A 15556-nucleotide genomic window follows, 5' to 3' on the forward strand; every position below is an offset into this window, starting at 1 on the left:
AATATCTCAGTATCCACTAACTGGAATGGATTGAAACTTCACACACTTGTTCACTGTCATGATCTAACATGCACTGTGAAGGTCCCACAACTCTACTTGGCATTTTTACAAAATTATGCCCCTTTGACTTAGCAGTTTTTTGCTAAGTTTTTGTATGTAAGCTGGTATCTCAGTATCCACAAATTGGAAAGGGTTGAAACTTCACACACTTGTTCACTGTCATGATATGACATGCAGTACAGAGGTTCAATACCTCTACTTTGCATTTTACAAAATTATGCCCCTTTTTCAACTTTTGTATTCATTCAATTGACAAGGCTGTTGAATAGTCGAGCGTTGCTGTCCTCCGACAGCTCTTGTTATTTATGAAATTAAACAAAATATTATGTTACACAAGTGACCATCTTTTACTAAAGATTTACTTCAAATGTAGAAATTCTCCTCAAAGGTATCTAATTTTACTAAATATTTAAATTAATTGTCTGTGTAGAAGTATGTTCGATATAAAATGACATACCATTTTGAGCTGTAGTACATATTTATAGTTTGTTTATCTGTACATGTATACAGTATGTACTACTTAAAACCTAATGTTTAAAACTGTTTATACATATAAACATATTAATTTTATAAACTTAATTTATTTATCTTCTTTTTTCTAAATGGATATGTTGGCCTTATAAACCTTAAAGATTGACAAACCATTCAAAAAATAATGCACACGGCATTAGCCTGGCTCTCTGGCTATATGGTCATTTTTCTTAAATACTGTAAACATTTTGTAAGTAAATCTTAAACCTCCTAAATAATACATTTATATCTAATAGCATTATTATACAATATTCAAAGATGGTGTACGAAATGAATCATATTTTATCAAATCGTCACGGTGAAAAAAAACCGCCTCACTCGTGGATTGAACTCACGGCCCCGTGAACCGTACAACAACGCTCTTCCCCCCCCCCCACCCCGCTCCGCCCCCGTGAACCGTACAACAACGCTCTTTCCCCCCCCTCCCACCCCGCCCCGCCCCCGTGAACCGTACAACAACGCTCTCCCCCCCCCCCCCCCCACCCCGCCCCCGTGAACCGTACAACAACGCTCTCCATTGAGCTAAGCGGCTACAGGCTAAACTGAGAATAAAGCTATTCTGTTCTGTGTTCATGTACCTTATATAAAGATATGTATGACATGTACTTGATTTTTTAAAACTAATTTGTACTAATCAGATTCGTTGCGCTTCTTATAGGTAGACTTGACATGCAGTTTTGGGTGGTATTATAACTTACTCCATGATATTAGCCGTAGACATAGCCATACAAGTCAGGCATTCCTGACTGTCTTTCTGAAATATATTTTGAAGTTGATTGACGCAGTTTGAAAGCACACATGCTAGCAACTCCCTGTCATCTGTCGTTGCAGTACATCCATTGGTTTTGATACAATTCAAATAAGTCACTAATCTTGTATAATCACATGGCGGTTCTGAAATATACAAATATTCATTTGTAGCATTGTGTATATAATGTATATAACTGGGCTATGATATCTATTGTCCGATCAACTTAGTTGATAGAGCATCCGACTTGCAAGCAGAAGGTCGCAGGTTCGAGTCCTGTATCGGGCTGTAAATTTCTCCGCTCCTATAACGCTGGTGTCGTGAGTGTGGTGACTTCCCTTGTAACCTTAGAGCTAGGCTGAAGCAATGATGGGTTAGACAAAAGAATCTGAGTTTTTCTTTGAAAATAAAAGAGAAGAATGTTGCAGTGTGTATATAATGTATATAACTGGATTGTTCGATTAGCTCAGTTGGTAGAGCATCTGACTTGCAAGCAGAAGGTCGCAGGTTCGAGTGCAGTAACGGGCTGCACATTTTTCCGCTTCTATTTAATATTGAAACAATTCGTTAATATGTTTGATATGTAAAATAACCAAACGAATTATGTCATATTGATATAATCTTGTTTGTTTATCTGTCTGTTTTTACATGTGTCTGTAAATATGTCACACAAGTTTGTCCTAACATCTTTGAAACTATTAGCCGTTCAACCAAATTTTTCAGAAAGTTTTAGTGCTAAAAGACAACAAAACGTTTGTCCAGTATCTATATTTTTTACATACTTCTTTTCCCTTTGGCCTGCGTAGGGAAGCCATTTACAGTGATGTGTATGCCACTGAATGTATATGGATACTTGTCCTTGAGACTGTCCACAAAATCTTCGATATCCTTTCCAAAGTACACCTGAAATATCAAATTATTATTGCCTAGATACTTTTAAAACTGATTTCATTTTGCTAATGTCTGAATGTGTATAAATATTAACAGAAACAATTATAGAGAAAGAAGTTAACATTACCCGTTCCATATCATTTTGACCATTTACAATTCTAATCTGTTTAAATGAAGACTAATTAAATACACGTCATTGGATATTACTGAGAAATATTTGATATTAACGGCGTACTAGTTTTCGTGCATGTGGTTGTCAGTCAAATCCTCAAGAAATAGTCCCGACGAAATTAAATTCACCGTATTTTGTACTCCATTGCTTTGGGACATGTATCGCTATATCAGTCACTTGCCATGTGAATTTGTATCAATATATTAGACAATATTTCTGCGGGAATATGTATCAATATATTTGTCAATTACAGTGAGAACATGCCACATTATGCAAGTCAGTTAAGTGGAAATTTATGTCACTATGTAAATCAATTACTGTGAGAAAATGTATAACTATGCATGTCAGTTGCAGTAGGAATATTTATCACCATGTATGTCTTTTGTAATGTGAATTTGTATCACTATGTAAGCCAATTAATGTGAGTTCATGCATCATCATGAAAGTCAGTTGCTGTGTGAATTCGTATCACTATGTAAGCCAATTAATGTGAGTTCATGCATCATCATGAAAGTCAGTTGCTGTGTGAATTCGTATCACTATGTAAGCCAATTAATGTGAGTTCATGCATCATCATGAAAGTCAGTTGCTGTGTGAATTCGTATCACTATGTAAGCCAATTAATGTGAGTTCATGCATCATCATGAAAGTCAGGTGCTGTGTGAATTCGTATCACTATGTAAGCCATTAATGTGAGTTCATGCATCATCATGAAAGTCAGTTGCTGTGTGAATTCGTATCACTATGTAAGCCAATTAATGTGAGTTCATGCATCATCATGAAAGTCAGTTGCTGTGTGAATTCGTATCACTATGTAAGCCAATTAATGTGAGTTCATGCATCATCATGAAAGTCAGTTGCAGTGTGAATTCGTATCACTATGTAAGCCAATTAATGTGAGTTCATGCATCATCATGAAAGTCAGTTGCTGTGTGAATTCGTATCACTATGTAAGTCAGTTGCTGTAGGAATATTTATCGCTATGTAAATCAATAGCTGTTAGTACATGGATCATTATGTAAGTCAGTTGATTTGAGAATTTGTATCTATATGTAAATCAATTTATGTGAGTACATGCATCATTATGACCATAAGTAATTGTGGAATATGTATCAGTTACTGTAAATCAGTTACTGTATGAGTATGTTTCACTTTTAATGTCAATTACTGTGAGAATATGCATCATTATGTAAATCAGATGCTGCGAGAATATATGATTATGTACGCCAGAGAGGCTGTTGGAGTATTGATCACTCTGTAAGTCAATTATTGTGAAAACATGCATAATTATGTATATCAGTTGTTGACAGTACATGTATCACTATGTATGTTAGCTACTGTGGGAATTTGAATCATAATGTAGTCAGTTGCCATAGAATGTAGCATCACAACATATGTTAGCTACTGTGGGAATTTGTATCGTTATGTAAAGTCAGTTGTCATGGGATGCAGTATCACTATGTAAGTCAGTTGTCATGAGATGTAGTATCACTATGTAAGTCAGTTGTCATGGGATGTAGTATCACTATGTAAGTCAGTTGTCATGGGATGTAGTATCACTATGTAGGTCAGTTGTCATGGGATGTAGTATCACTATGTAAGTCAGTTGTCATGAGATGCAGTATCACTATGTAAGTCAGTTGTCATGGGATGTAGTATCACTATGTAAGTCAGTTGTCATGGGATGTAGTATCACTATGTAAGTCAGTTGTCATGGGATGTAGTATCACTATGTACGTCAGTTGTCATGGGATGTAGTATCACTATGTAGGTCAGTTGTCATGGGATGCAGTTTCACTATGTAAGTCAGTTGTCATGAGATGCAGTTTCACTATGTAGGTCAGTTGTCATGAGATGTAGTATCACTATGTAGGTCAGTTGTCATGGGATGTAGTATCATTATGTAAGTCAGCTGTCATGGGATGTAGTATCACTATGTAGGTCAGTTGTCATGGGATGTAATATCATTATGTAAGTCAGTTGCCATGGGATGTAGTATCTTTATGTAAGTCAGATGCCATGGGTTGTAGTATCACTATGTAAGTCAGTTGCCATGGGATGTAGTGCCACTATCTAAGTTAGATGCCATGGGTTGTAGTATCACTATGTAAATCAGTTGCCATGGGATGAAGTGTCACTATGTAAGTCAGATGCCATGGGATGTAGTATCACTATGTAAGTCAGTTGCCATGGGTTGTAGTATCTCTTTGAAAGTCAGTCGTCATGGGATGTAGTATCACTATGTAAGTCAGTTGTCATGGGTTGTAGTATCTCTATGAAAGTCAGTCGTCATGGGATGTAGTATCACAATGTAAGTCAGTGGTCACGGGATGTAGTATCACTATGTAAGTCAGATGCCATGGGATGTAGTATCACTATGTAAGTCAGTCGTCATGGTTGTAGTATCACTATGTTAGTCGTTCGTCATGGTATGTAGTATCACTATGTAAGTCAGTGGTCATGGGATGTAGTATCACTATGTAAGTCAGTCGTCATGGGATGTTGTATCACTATGTAAGTCAGTTGTCATGGGATGTAGTATCACTTTGTAGGTCAGTTGTCATGGGATGTAGTATCACTATGTAAGTCAGATGCCATGGGATGTAGTATCACTATGTACGTCAAGTGCCATGGGACGTAGTGTCACTATGTAAGTTGGATGCCATGGAATGTAGTATCATTATGTAAGTCAGTTGCCATGGGATGAAGTGTCACTATGTAAGTCAGTTGCCATGGGATGTAGTATCACTATGAAAGTCAGTTGTCATGGGATGTAGTATCACTATGTAAGTCGTTCGTCATGGTATGTAGTATCACTATGTAAGTCAGTCGTCATAGGATGTAGTATCACTATGTAAGTCAGTGGGCATGGGATGTAGTATCACTATGTAAGTCAGTCGTCATGGGATGTAGTATCACTATGTAAGTCAGTTGCCATGGGATGTAGCATCTCTATGAAAGTTAGTTGCTATGGGATGTAGTATCACTATGAAAGTCAGTTGTCGTGGGATGTAGTATCACTATGTAGGTCAGTCGTGATAGTATGTAGTATCACTATGTAAGTCAGATGCCATGGGATGTAGTATCACTGTGTAAGTCAGTTGTCATGGGATGTAGTATCACTATGTAAGTCGGTCGTCATGGGATGTAGTATCACTATGTAACTCAGTTGCCATGGGATGTAGTATCACTATGAAAGTCAGTTGTCATGGGATGTAGTATCACTATGTAAGTCGTTCGTCATGGTATGTAGTATCACTATGTAAGTCAGTCGTCATGGGATGTAGTATCACTATGTAAGTCAGTTGCCATGGGATGTAGTATCACTATGTAAGTCAGATGCCATGGGATGTAGTATCACTATGTAAGTCAGTTGCCATTTGATGTAGTGTCACTATGTAAGTTAGATGCCATGGGATGTAGTATCATTATGTAAGTCAGTTGCCATGGGATAAAGTGTCAATATGTAAGTCAGATGCCATGGGATGTAGTATCACTATGTAGGTCAGTTGTCATGGGATGTCATATCACTATGTAAGTCAGTTGCCATGGGATGTAGTATCACTATGAAAGTCAGTTGTCATGGGATGTAGTATCACTATGTAAGTCGTTCGTCATGGTATGTAGTATCACTATGTAAGTCGGTCGTCATGGGATGTAGTATCACTATGTAAATCATTGGGCATGGGATGTAGTATCACTATGTAAGTCAGTCGTCATGGGATGTAGTATCACTATGTATGTCAGTTGCCATGGGATGTAGCATCTCTATGAAAGTCAGTTGTTATGGGATGTAGTATCACTATGAAAGTCAATTGTCATGGGATAGTATCACTATGTAGATCAGTCGTCATAGTATGTAGTATCACTATGTAAGTCAGATGCCATGGGATGTAGTATCACTATGTAAGGCAGTCGTCCTGGGATGTAGTATCACTATGTAAGTCAGTCGTCATGATATGTAGTATCACTATGTAAGTCAGTCGTCATGATATGTAGAATCACTATGTAAGTCAGTCGTCATGGGATGTAGAATCACTATGTAAGTCAGTCGTCATGGGATGTAGTATCACTATGTAAGTTTGTCGTCATTGGATGTAGTATCATTATGTAAGTCAGTCGTCATGGGATGTAGTATCACTATGTAAGTCAGTTGTCATGGGATGTAGTATCACTATGTAAATCAGTCATCATGGGATGAAGTGTCACTATGTAAGTCAGATGCCATGGGATGTAGTATCACTATGTAAGTCGGTCGTCATGGGATGTAGTATCACTATGTAAGTCGGTCGTCATGGGATGTAGTATCACTATGTAAGTCAGTCGTCATGGTATGTAGTATCACTATGTAAGTCAGTCGTCATGGGATGTAGTATCACTATGTAAGTCAGTCGTCATGGTATGTAGTATCACTATGTAAGTCAGTCGCCATGGGATGTTGTATCACTATGTAAGTCAGTTGCCATGGGACGTAGTTTCACTATAAAAGTCAGTTGGCATGGGATGTAGTATCACTATGTAAGTCAGTTGTCATGGGACGTAGTTTCACTATAAAAGTCAGTTGCCTTGGGATGTTGTATCACTATGTAAGTCAGTTGCCATGGGACGTAGTTTCACTATAAAAGTCAGTTGTCATGGGATGTAGTATCACTATGTAAGTCGGTCGTCATGGGATGTAGTATCACTATGTAAGTCGGTCGTCATGGGATGTAGTATCACTATGTAAGTCAGTCGTCATGATATGTAGTATCACTATGTAAGTCAGTCGTCATGGTATGTAGTATCACTATGTAAATCATTGGGCATGGGATGTAGTATCACTATGTAAGTCAGTCGTCATGGGATGTAGTATCACTATGTATGTCAGATGCCATGGGATGTAGTATCACTATGTAAGGCAGTCGTCATGGGATGTAGTATCACTATGTAAGTCAGTCGTCATGGGATGTAGTATCACTATGTAAGTCAGTCGTCATGATATGTAGAATCACTATGTAAGTCAGTCGTCATGGGATGTAGAATCACTATGTAAGTCAGTCGTCATGGGATGTAGTATCACTATGTAAGTTTGTCGTCCCGGGATGTAGTATCATTATGTAAGTCAGTCGTCATGGGATGTAGTATCACTATGTAAGTCAGTTGTCATGGGATGTAGTATCACTATGTAAATCAGTCATCATGGGATGAAGTGTCACTATGTAAGTCAGATGCCATGGGATGTAGTATCACTATGTAAGTCGTTCGTCATGGGATGTAGTATCACTATGTAAGTCGGTCGTCATGGGATGTAGTATCACTATGTAAATCAGTCATCATGGGATGAAGTGTCACTATGTAAGTCAGATGCCATGGGATGTAGTATCACTATGTAAGTCGTTCGTCATGGGATGTAGTATCACTATGTAAGTCGGTCGTCATGGGATGTAGTATCACTATGTAAGTCAGTCGTCATGGTATGTAGTATCACTATGTAAGTCAGTCGTCATGGTATGTAGTATCACTATGTAAGTCAGTTGCCATGGGATGTTGTATCACTATGTAAGTCAGTTGCCATGGGACGTAGTTTCACTATAAAAGTCAGTTGTCATGGGATGTAGTATCACTATGTAAGTCAGTCATCATGGGATGTAGTTTCACTATAAAAGTCAGTTGCCATGGGATGTTGTATCACTATGTAAGTCAGTTGCCATGGGACGTAGTTTCACTATAAAAGTCAGTTGTCATGGGATGTAGTATCACTATGTAAGTCTGTCGTCATGGGATGTAGTATCATTATGTAAGTCAGTCGTCATGGGATGTAGTATCACCATGTAAGTCAGTTGTGATGGGATGTAGTATCACTATGTAAATCAGTCATCATGGGATGAAGTGTCACTATGTAAGTCAGATGCCATGGGATGTAGTATCACTATGTAAGTCGGTCGTCATGGGATGTAGTATCACTATGTGAGTCGGTCGTCATGGGATGTAGTATCACTATGTAAGTCAGTCGTCATGGTATGTAGTATCACTATGTAAGTCAGTCGTCATGGGATGTAGTATCACTATGTAAGTCAGTCGTCATGGTATGTAGTATCACTATGTAAGTCAGTTGCCATGGGATGTTGTATCACTATGTAAGTCAGTTGCCATGGGACGTAGTTTCACTATAAAAGTCAGTTGTCATGGGATGTTGTATCACTATGTAAGTCAGTTGCCATGGGACGTAGTTTCACTATAAAAGTCAGTTGTCATGGGATGTAGTATCACTATGTAAATCAGTCGTCATGGGATGTAGTTTCACTATAAAAGTCAGTTGTCATGGGATGTTGTATCACTATGTAAGTCAGTTGCCATGGGACGTAGTTTCACTATAAAAGTCAGTTGTCATGGGATGTAGTATCACTATGTAAGTCAGTTGCCATGGGACGTAGTTTCACTATAAAAGTCAGTTGTCATGGGATGTTGTATCACTATGTAAGTCAGTGCCATGGAGTAGTTTCACTATAAAAGTCAGTTGCCATGGGAGTAGTTTCACTATAAAAGTCATTGGCATGGGATGTTAGTATCACTATGTAAGTCAGTTGTCATGGGATGTAGTATCACTTGTAGGTCAGTTGCCATGGGATGTAGTATCACTATGTAAGGCAGATGCCATGGGATGTAGTATCACTATGTACGTCAAGTGCATGGTAGTAGTTCACTATGTAAGTTGATGCCATGGATAGTAGATCATATGTAAGTCAGTTGCCATGGGATGAAGATTCACTATGTAAGTCAGTTGCATGGGATGTAGTATCACTATGAAAGTCATTGTCTGGGATGTAGTATCACTATGTAAGTCGTTCGTCATGGGTGCAGTATCACTATGTAAGTCAGTCGTCATAGGATGTAGTATCACTATGTATAGTCTCAGTGGGATGGATAGTTCACTATGTAAGTCAGTAGCTCATGGGATGTAGTATCACTATGTAAGTCAGTTCGCCATGGGATGTAGCATCTCTATGAAAGTTAGTTGCTATGGGATGTAGTATCACTATGAAATCAGTCAGTGTCTGGGATGTAGTATCACTATGTAGTCATCGTGATAGTATGTAGTATCACTATGTAAGTCAGATTGCCATGGGATGTAGTATCACATGTGTAAGTCGTTCGTCATGGGATGTAGTATCACTATGTAAGTCGGTCGTCATGGGATGTAGTATCACTATGTAACTTAGTTGCCATGGGATGTAGTATCACTATGAAAGTCAGTTGCCATGGGATGTAGTATCACTATGTTAGTCGTTCGTCATGGTATGTAGTATCACTATGTAACTCAGTCGTCATGGGATGTGTATCACTATGTAAGTCAGTTGCCATGGGATAGTTATCACTATGTATAGTCAGATGCCATGGATAGTATCACCATGGTAGTTCATTAGCCATTTGATGTAGTGTCACTATGTAATAGATGCCATGGGATGTAGTATCATTATAAAGTCAGTTGCCATGGGATAAGTGTCAATATGTAAGTCAGATGCCATGGGACGTAGTTCACTATGAAGTCAGTTGTGATGGGATGTATATCACTATGTAAGTCAGTTGCCATGGGAGTAGTTTCACTATGAAAGTCAGTTGTCATGGGATGTAGTATCACATGTAAGTCGTTGCCATGGAGTAGTTCACTATGTAAGTCGGTCGTCATGGGATGTAGTATCACTATGTAAATCATCGGCATGGGATGTAGTATCCTATGTAAGTCAGTTGCCATGGAATGTAGTATCACTATGTATGTCAGTTGCCATGGGATGTAGTATCCTATGAAAGTCAGTTGTTATGGGATGTAGTATCACTATGAAAGTCAATTGCCATGGGATTTAGTATCACTATGTTACGATCAGTTGTCATAGTATGTAGTATCACTATGTAAGTCAGATTGCCATGGGATAGTAATCACTATGTAAGGCAGTCGTCATGGGATGTAGTATCACTATGTAAGTCAGTTAGTCATGGTATGTAGTATCACTATGTAAGTCACGTCCGTCATGACTATGTAGAAATCATCAGTTAGTCGTCGTCACAGGATGCAAATTCTATAGTAAGTCAAGGTCTGGGTATGTATAGTATCACTATGTAATTTCCTCGTCATTGAATTTGATGTATAACATTATTCAAGTCATCTCAGGCATGATATGTATACTATGTAAGTCAGTTGTATGGATGTAGTATCACTATGTAAATACGCGTATCCATGGGTGAACTGTTGTACTCTATGTAAGTCGACATGCCACAGGGACTGTAGTACACTATCAATGTCGGCCGTTCATGAGATGTAATGGTTCTACTGGGTGTACTAGACACGGTCGTCAGGGAATGTATATTTCACTATGTAGAGTCAAGATCGTCATGTATTAGTATCACTTTGTAGTCGCATGCGTCGAATTGGGTGTAGTATCACTATTAAGTCGTCGTCATGGTATGTAGTATCACTATGTAAGTTAGTCGCCATGGGATGTTGTATCACTATGTAAGTCAGTTGCCATGGGACGTAGTTTCACTATAAAAGTCAGTTGGCATGGGATGTAGTATCACTATGTAAGTCAGTTGTCATGGGACGTAGTTTCACTATAAAAGTCAGTTGCCTTGGGATGTTGTATCACTATGTAAGTCAGTTGCCATGGGACGTAGTTTCACTATAAAAGTCAGTTGTCATGGGATGTAGTATCACTATGTAAGTCGGTCGTCATGGGATGTAGTATCACTATGTAAGTCGGTCGTCATGGGATGTAGTATCACTATGTAAGTCAGTCGTCATGATATGTAGTATCACTATGTAAGTCAGTCGTCATGGTATGTAGTATCACTATGTAAATCATTGGGCATGGGATGTAGTATCACTATGTAAGTCAGTCGTCATGGGATGTAGTATCACTATGTATGTCAGATGCCATGGGATGTAGTATCACTATGTAAGGCAGTCGTCATGGGATATAGTATCACTATGTAAGTCAGTCGTCATGGTATGTAGTATCACTATGTAAGTCAGTCGTCATCATATGTAGAATCACTATGTAAGTCAGTCGTCATGGGATGTAGAATCACTATGTAAGTCAGTCGTCATGGGATGTAGTATCACTATGTAAGTTTGTCGTCCTGGGATGTAGTATCATTATGTAAGTCAGTCGTCATGGGATGTAGTATCACTATGTAAGTCAGTTGTCATGGGATGTAGTATCACTATGTAAATCAGTCATCATGGGATGAAGTGTCACTATGTAAGTCAGATGCCATGGGATGTAGTATCACTATGTAAGTCGTTCGTCATGGGATGTAGTATCACTATATAAGTCGGTCGTCATGGGATGTAGTATCACTATGTAAATCAGTCATCATGGGATGAAGTGTCACTATGTAAGTCAGATGCCATGGGATGTAGTATCACTATGTAAGTCGTTCGTCATGGGATGTAGTATCACTATGTAAGTCGGTCGTCATGGGATGTAGTATCACTATGTAAGTCAGTCGTCATGGTATGTAGTATCACTATGTAAGTCAGTCGTCATGGTATGTAGTATCACTATGTAAGTCAGTTGCCATGGGATGTTGTATCACTATGTAAGTCAGTTGCCATGGGACGTAGTTTCACTATAAAAGTCAGTTGTCATGGGATGTAGTATCACTATGTAAGTCAGTCATCATGGGATGTAGTTTCACTATAAAAGTCAGTTGCCATGGGATGTTGTATCACTATGTAAGTCAGTTGCCATGGGACGTAGTTTCACTATAAAAGTCAGTTGTCATGGGATGTAGTATCACTATGTAAGTCTGTCGTCATGGGATGTAGTATCATTATGTAAGTCAGTCGTCATGGGATGTAGTATCACCATGTAAGTCAGTTGTGATGGGATGTAGTATCACTATGTAAATCAGTCCTCATGGGATGAAGTGTCACTATGTAAGTCAGATGCCATGGGATGTAGTATCACTATGTAAGTCGGTCGTCATGGGATGTAATATCACTATGTGAGTCGGTCGTCATGGGATGTAGTATCACTATGTAAGTCAGTCGTCATGGTATGTAGTATCACTATGTAAGTCAGTCGTCATGGGATGTAGTATCACTATGTAAGTCAGTCGTCATGGTATGTAGTATCACTATGTAAGTCAGTTGCCATGGGATGTTGTATCACTATGTAAGTCAGTTGCCATGGGACGTAGTTTCACTATAAAAGTCAGTTGTCATGGGATGTTGTATCACTATGTAAGTCAGTTGCCATGGGACGTAGTTTCACTATAAAAGTCAGTTGTCATGGGATGTAGTATCACTATGTAAATCAGTCGTCATGGGATGTAGTTTCACTATAAAAGTCAGTTGTCATGGGATGTTGTATCACTATGTAAGTCAGTTGCCATGGGACGTAGTTTCACTATAAAAGTCAGTTGTCATGGGATGTAGTATCACTATGTAAGTCAGTTGCCATGGGACGTAGTTTCACTATAAAAGTCAGTTGTCATGGGATGTTGTATCACTATGTAAGTCAGTTGCCATGGGACGTAGTTTCACTATAAAAGTCAGTTGTCATGGGATGTAGTATCACTATGTAAATCAGTCGTCATGGGATGTAGTATCGCTAGGTAAGTCAGTCGCCATGGGATGTAGTATCGCTATGTAAGTCAGTTGCCATGGGATGTAGTATCACTTTGTAAGTCAGTTGTCTTGGGATGTAGTATCACTATGTAAGTCAGTTGCCATGGGTTGTTGTATCACTATGTTTACAAGTCAGTTGCCATGGGATGTAGTATCACTATGTAAGTCAGTTGTCATGGGACGTAGTATCACTATGTAAGTCGGTCGTCATGGGATGTAGTATCACTATGAAAGTCAGTTATCATGGGATGTAGTATCACTATTGTAATCACTTACAACTGAAACATTATTATGACAGTCAGTTGTTGCGAGAACATCTAACACTTCACGAAGCTACTAGCAACGCTCCAACAGGAACTGCCAAATTCTATAAACTGAATGTCCTCAAAAGAGCTGGGTATGGTAGTAACACGGTGTACACCGGTATTAACTAAATATTCCATGGATGAATGTATATTTCTGATGAATAAACATTATATACAAAACACACGGCCATGATACATGTACTTAGGGTATCCCGTTAAAGCGTGTAGTTATCCAGTGATGTATGCACTATTGTGGTCCACCAATTACGGCGTATCCATTGGCTGATACTGGGTTGCCCCTCTGACGTCATGAGTTGGTACGAAAAAATGCCGACCATTCGTCCACAAAACTGTCGCCCAAAAGTCACACTGGCCACCAATTTGTCACCCTTCATGTAAAATGTAACGTGTGTTCTCTTCTGGGATTTCTGTGGACTGAAAGACACACGCAGACAGCAAATGTAATATTTTACCAAGAGAGACAAAGATTCAAGTCTTCACTTCAAAATCTATTCTGGCTGTGCGCATGCGTGGCGGAAATTGGCGGTGATATCAATACATTCAAATTGAGGCCCGTCACTGTGGTTAAACAACATGTTAGTTAATGATATCAGAAAATGATATTTATGTGGATGTATAATGGATATGAAATGGAATTATAGGAACGAAATATAGGAAAAATGAGAAAAAGCTTGATAGTAATTCATATAGGATATATACAGACAAATGACCCTGCGACAGTATTTAAAACTTATTTTGTAAATTTGATTTTTTTAATGTATTTACGTAAAGAAAGAATCCTGTAATTTGCAGTCTCACACCATGATATCATATCAGTTAGCCTCAATTAAGTACTCAGTTAGCACCAAATATCAGTTAGCCACAATTAATTACTCAGTTAGCACCAAATATCAGTTAGCCACAATTAATTACTTAGTTAGCACCAAATATCAATTAGCCACAATTAATTACTCAATAATTGCTAAAGCCAATAAATCATCTGATAAGTAGATGTGAACAGTAAGTATATAAGTATATACCATTTACATCCCTATTACTGTATTAATTGTATATGTATATATATATTTATATTAATTGTATTAAAGTCTCATTCTTGCATATACATAAATTTTAAACCGTAACTGCAAGACCATTGTAAGATTTATAAGATACTATCAATTGCAAAGTCTATCTATTCTAAAGCTGAATTATAATGAAATCAATAATCATATTTCGAAGTCTGACTGAATGAGTTAAAATCAAAGATTTTTATGACGCTGGTGCTGAAAGACACAGAATGCATATATTGTCTGAATATAAGTGATGCCACTTCCTAGCCTGACTATTTGAAGAATAATCGGAGATATTCTACTTAACCAGGCATGGGCGGCAGCGTCTGCATCACACCTTGTTTTAAAGTTTTGCATGCAAGCTCATATCTCAGTAACAGTTGCTTTTACTGGATTGAGAATTTACACATCAAACCCAAGGCACTCTTGGATCCTTTGAATTACTCGAAAAAATGCGAATTTAGCTTTGTTCGCTCTCTTAAGTCGAACAGTTTCATCTGATCTTCACCAAACTTGGGCATAATATTTCAGCCAAGTTCAATAACCACCCAAATCGCCTCAGGCAATCTTGAATTATGGCTCTTGAATTAGGTCAAGTTCGATGACAGGCATATTTTGTGACAGTCTGGCACTCTTGTTATTATTTCCTATTATATCATATTAATTGGTTTTTTCTGCCCCCGGCATCTACTGATGCGGAAGGCATATAATGATTGTCCGTCCGTCCGTACGAGGTTAACCAAATGGAACCGTTTCGTCTAGCATCAATACCCCTTACTAGAATGACTTGATACTAATGCAGATGTAACCTGTGACCATTCTTCATCTTCACACATTACCTGACCTCAGTTTGACCTTGACATTGACCTTGACCTAATTTTGGACTTAGGTTGCTTTATATGGGCCATCTCTTGGTAAACCAATTGGGACCGTTTCGTCTAGCATCAATACCCCTTACTAGAATGACGAGATACTAATGCAGATGTAACCTGTGACCATTCCTCATCTTCACACATCACCTGACCTCAGTTTGACCTTGATCTCATTTTGGACTTATGTTGCTTTATATGGGCCATCTCTTGGTTAACCAAATGGGACCGTTTTGTCTAGCATCAATACCCCTTACTAGAATGACTTGATACTAATGCAGATGTAACCTGTGACCATTCC

General features: G+C 38.4%; 1 long non-coding RNA gene across 1 annotated transcript; it reads right to left on the reverse strand.

The window, feature by feature from the left end:
* Window positions 1–1171: 1171 nt before the first annotated feature.
* Window positions 1172–13660, reverse strand: LOC123550012 (uncharacterized). Its single transcript, XR_006686153.2, has 3 exons — window positions 13288–13660; window positions 2122–2242; window positions 1172–1485 (listed from the first exon to the last, which is right to left on the reverse strand). It is a non-coding gene; the product is annotated as an uncharacterized LOC123550012 (long non-coding RNA).
* Between the last annotated feature and the right edge of the window lie 1896 nt (window positions 13661–15556).

The sequence above is a fragment of the Mercenaria mercenaria genome, chromosome 6, assembly GCF_021730395.1.
Source record: "Mercenaria mercenaria strain notata chromosome 6, MADL_Memer_1, whole genome shotgun sequence".
NCBI lineage: Eukaryota > Metazoa > Mollusca > Bivalvia > Venerida > Veneridae > Mercenaria > Mercenaria mercenaria.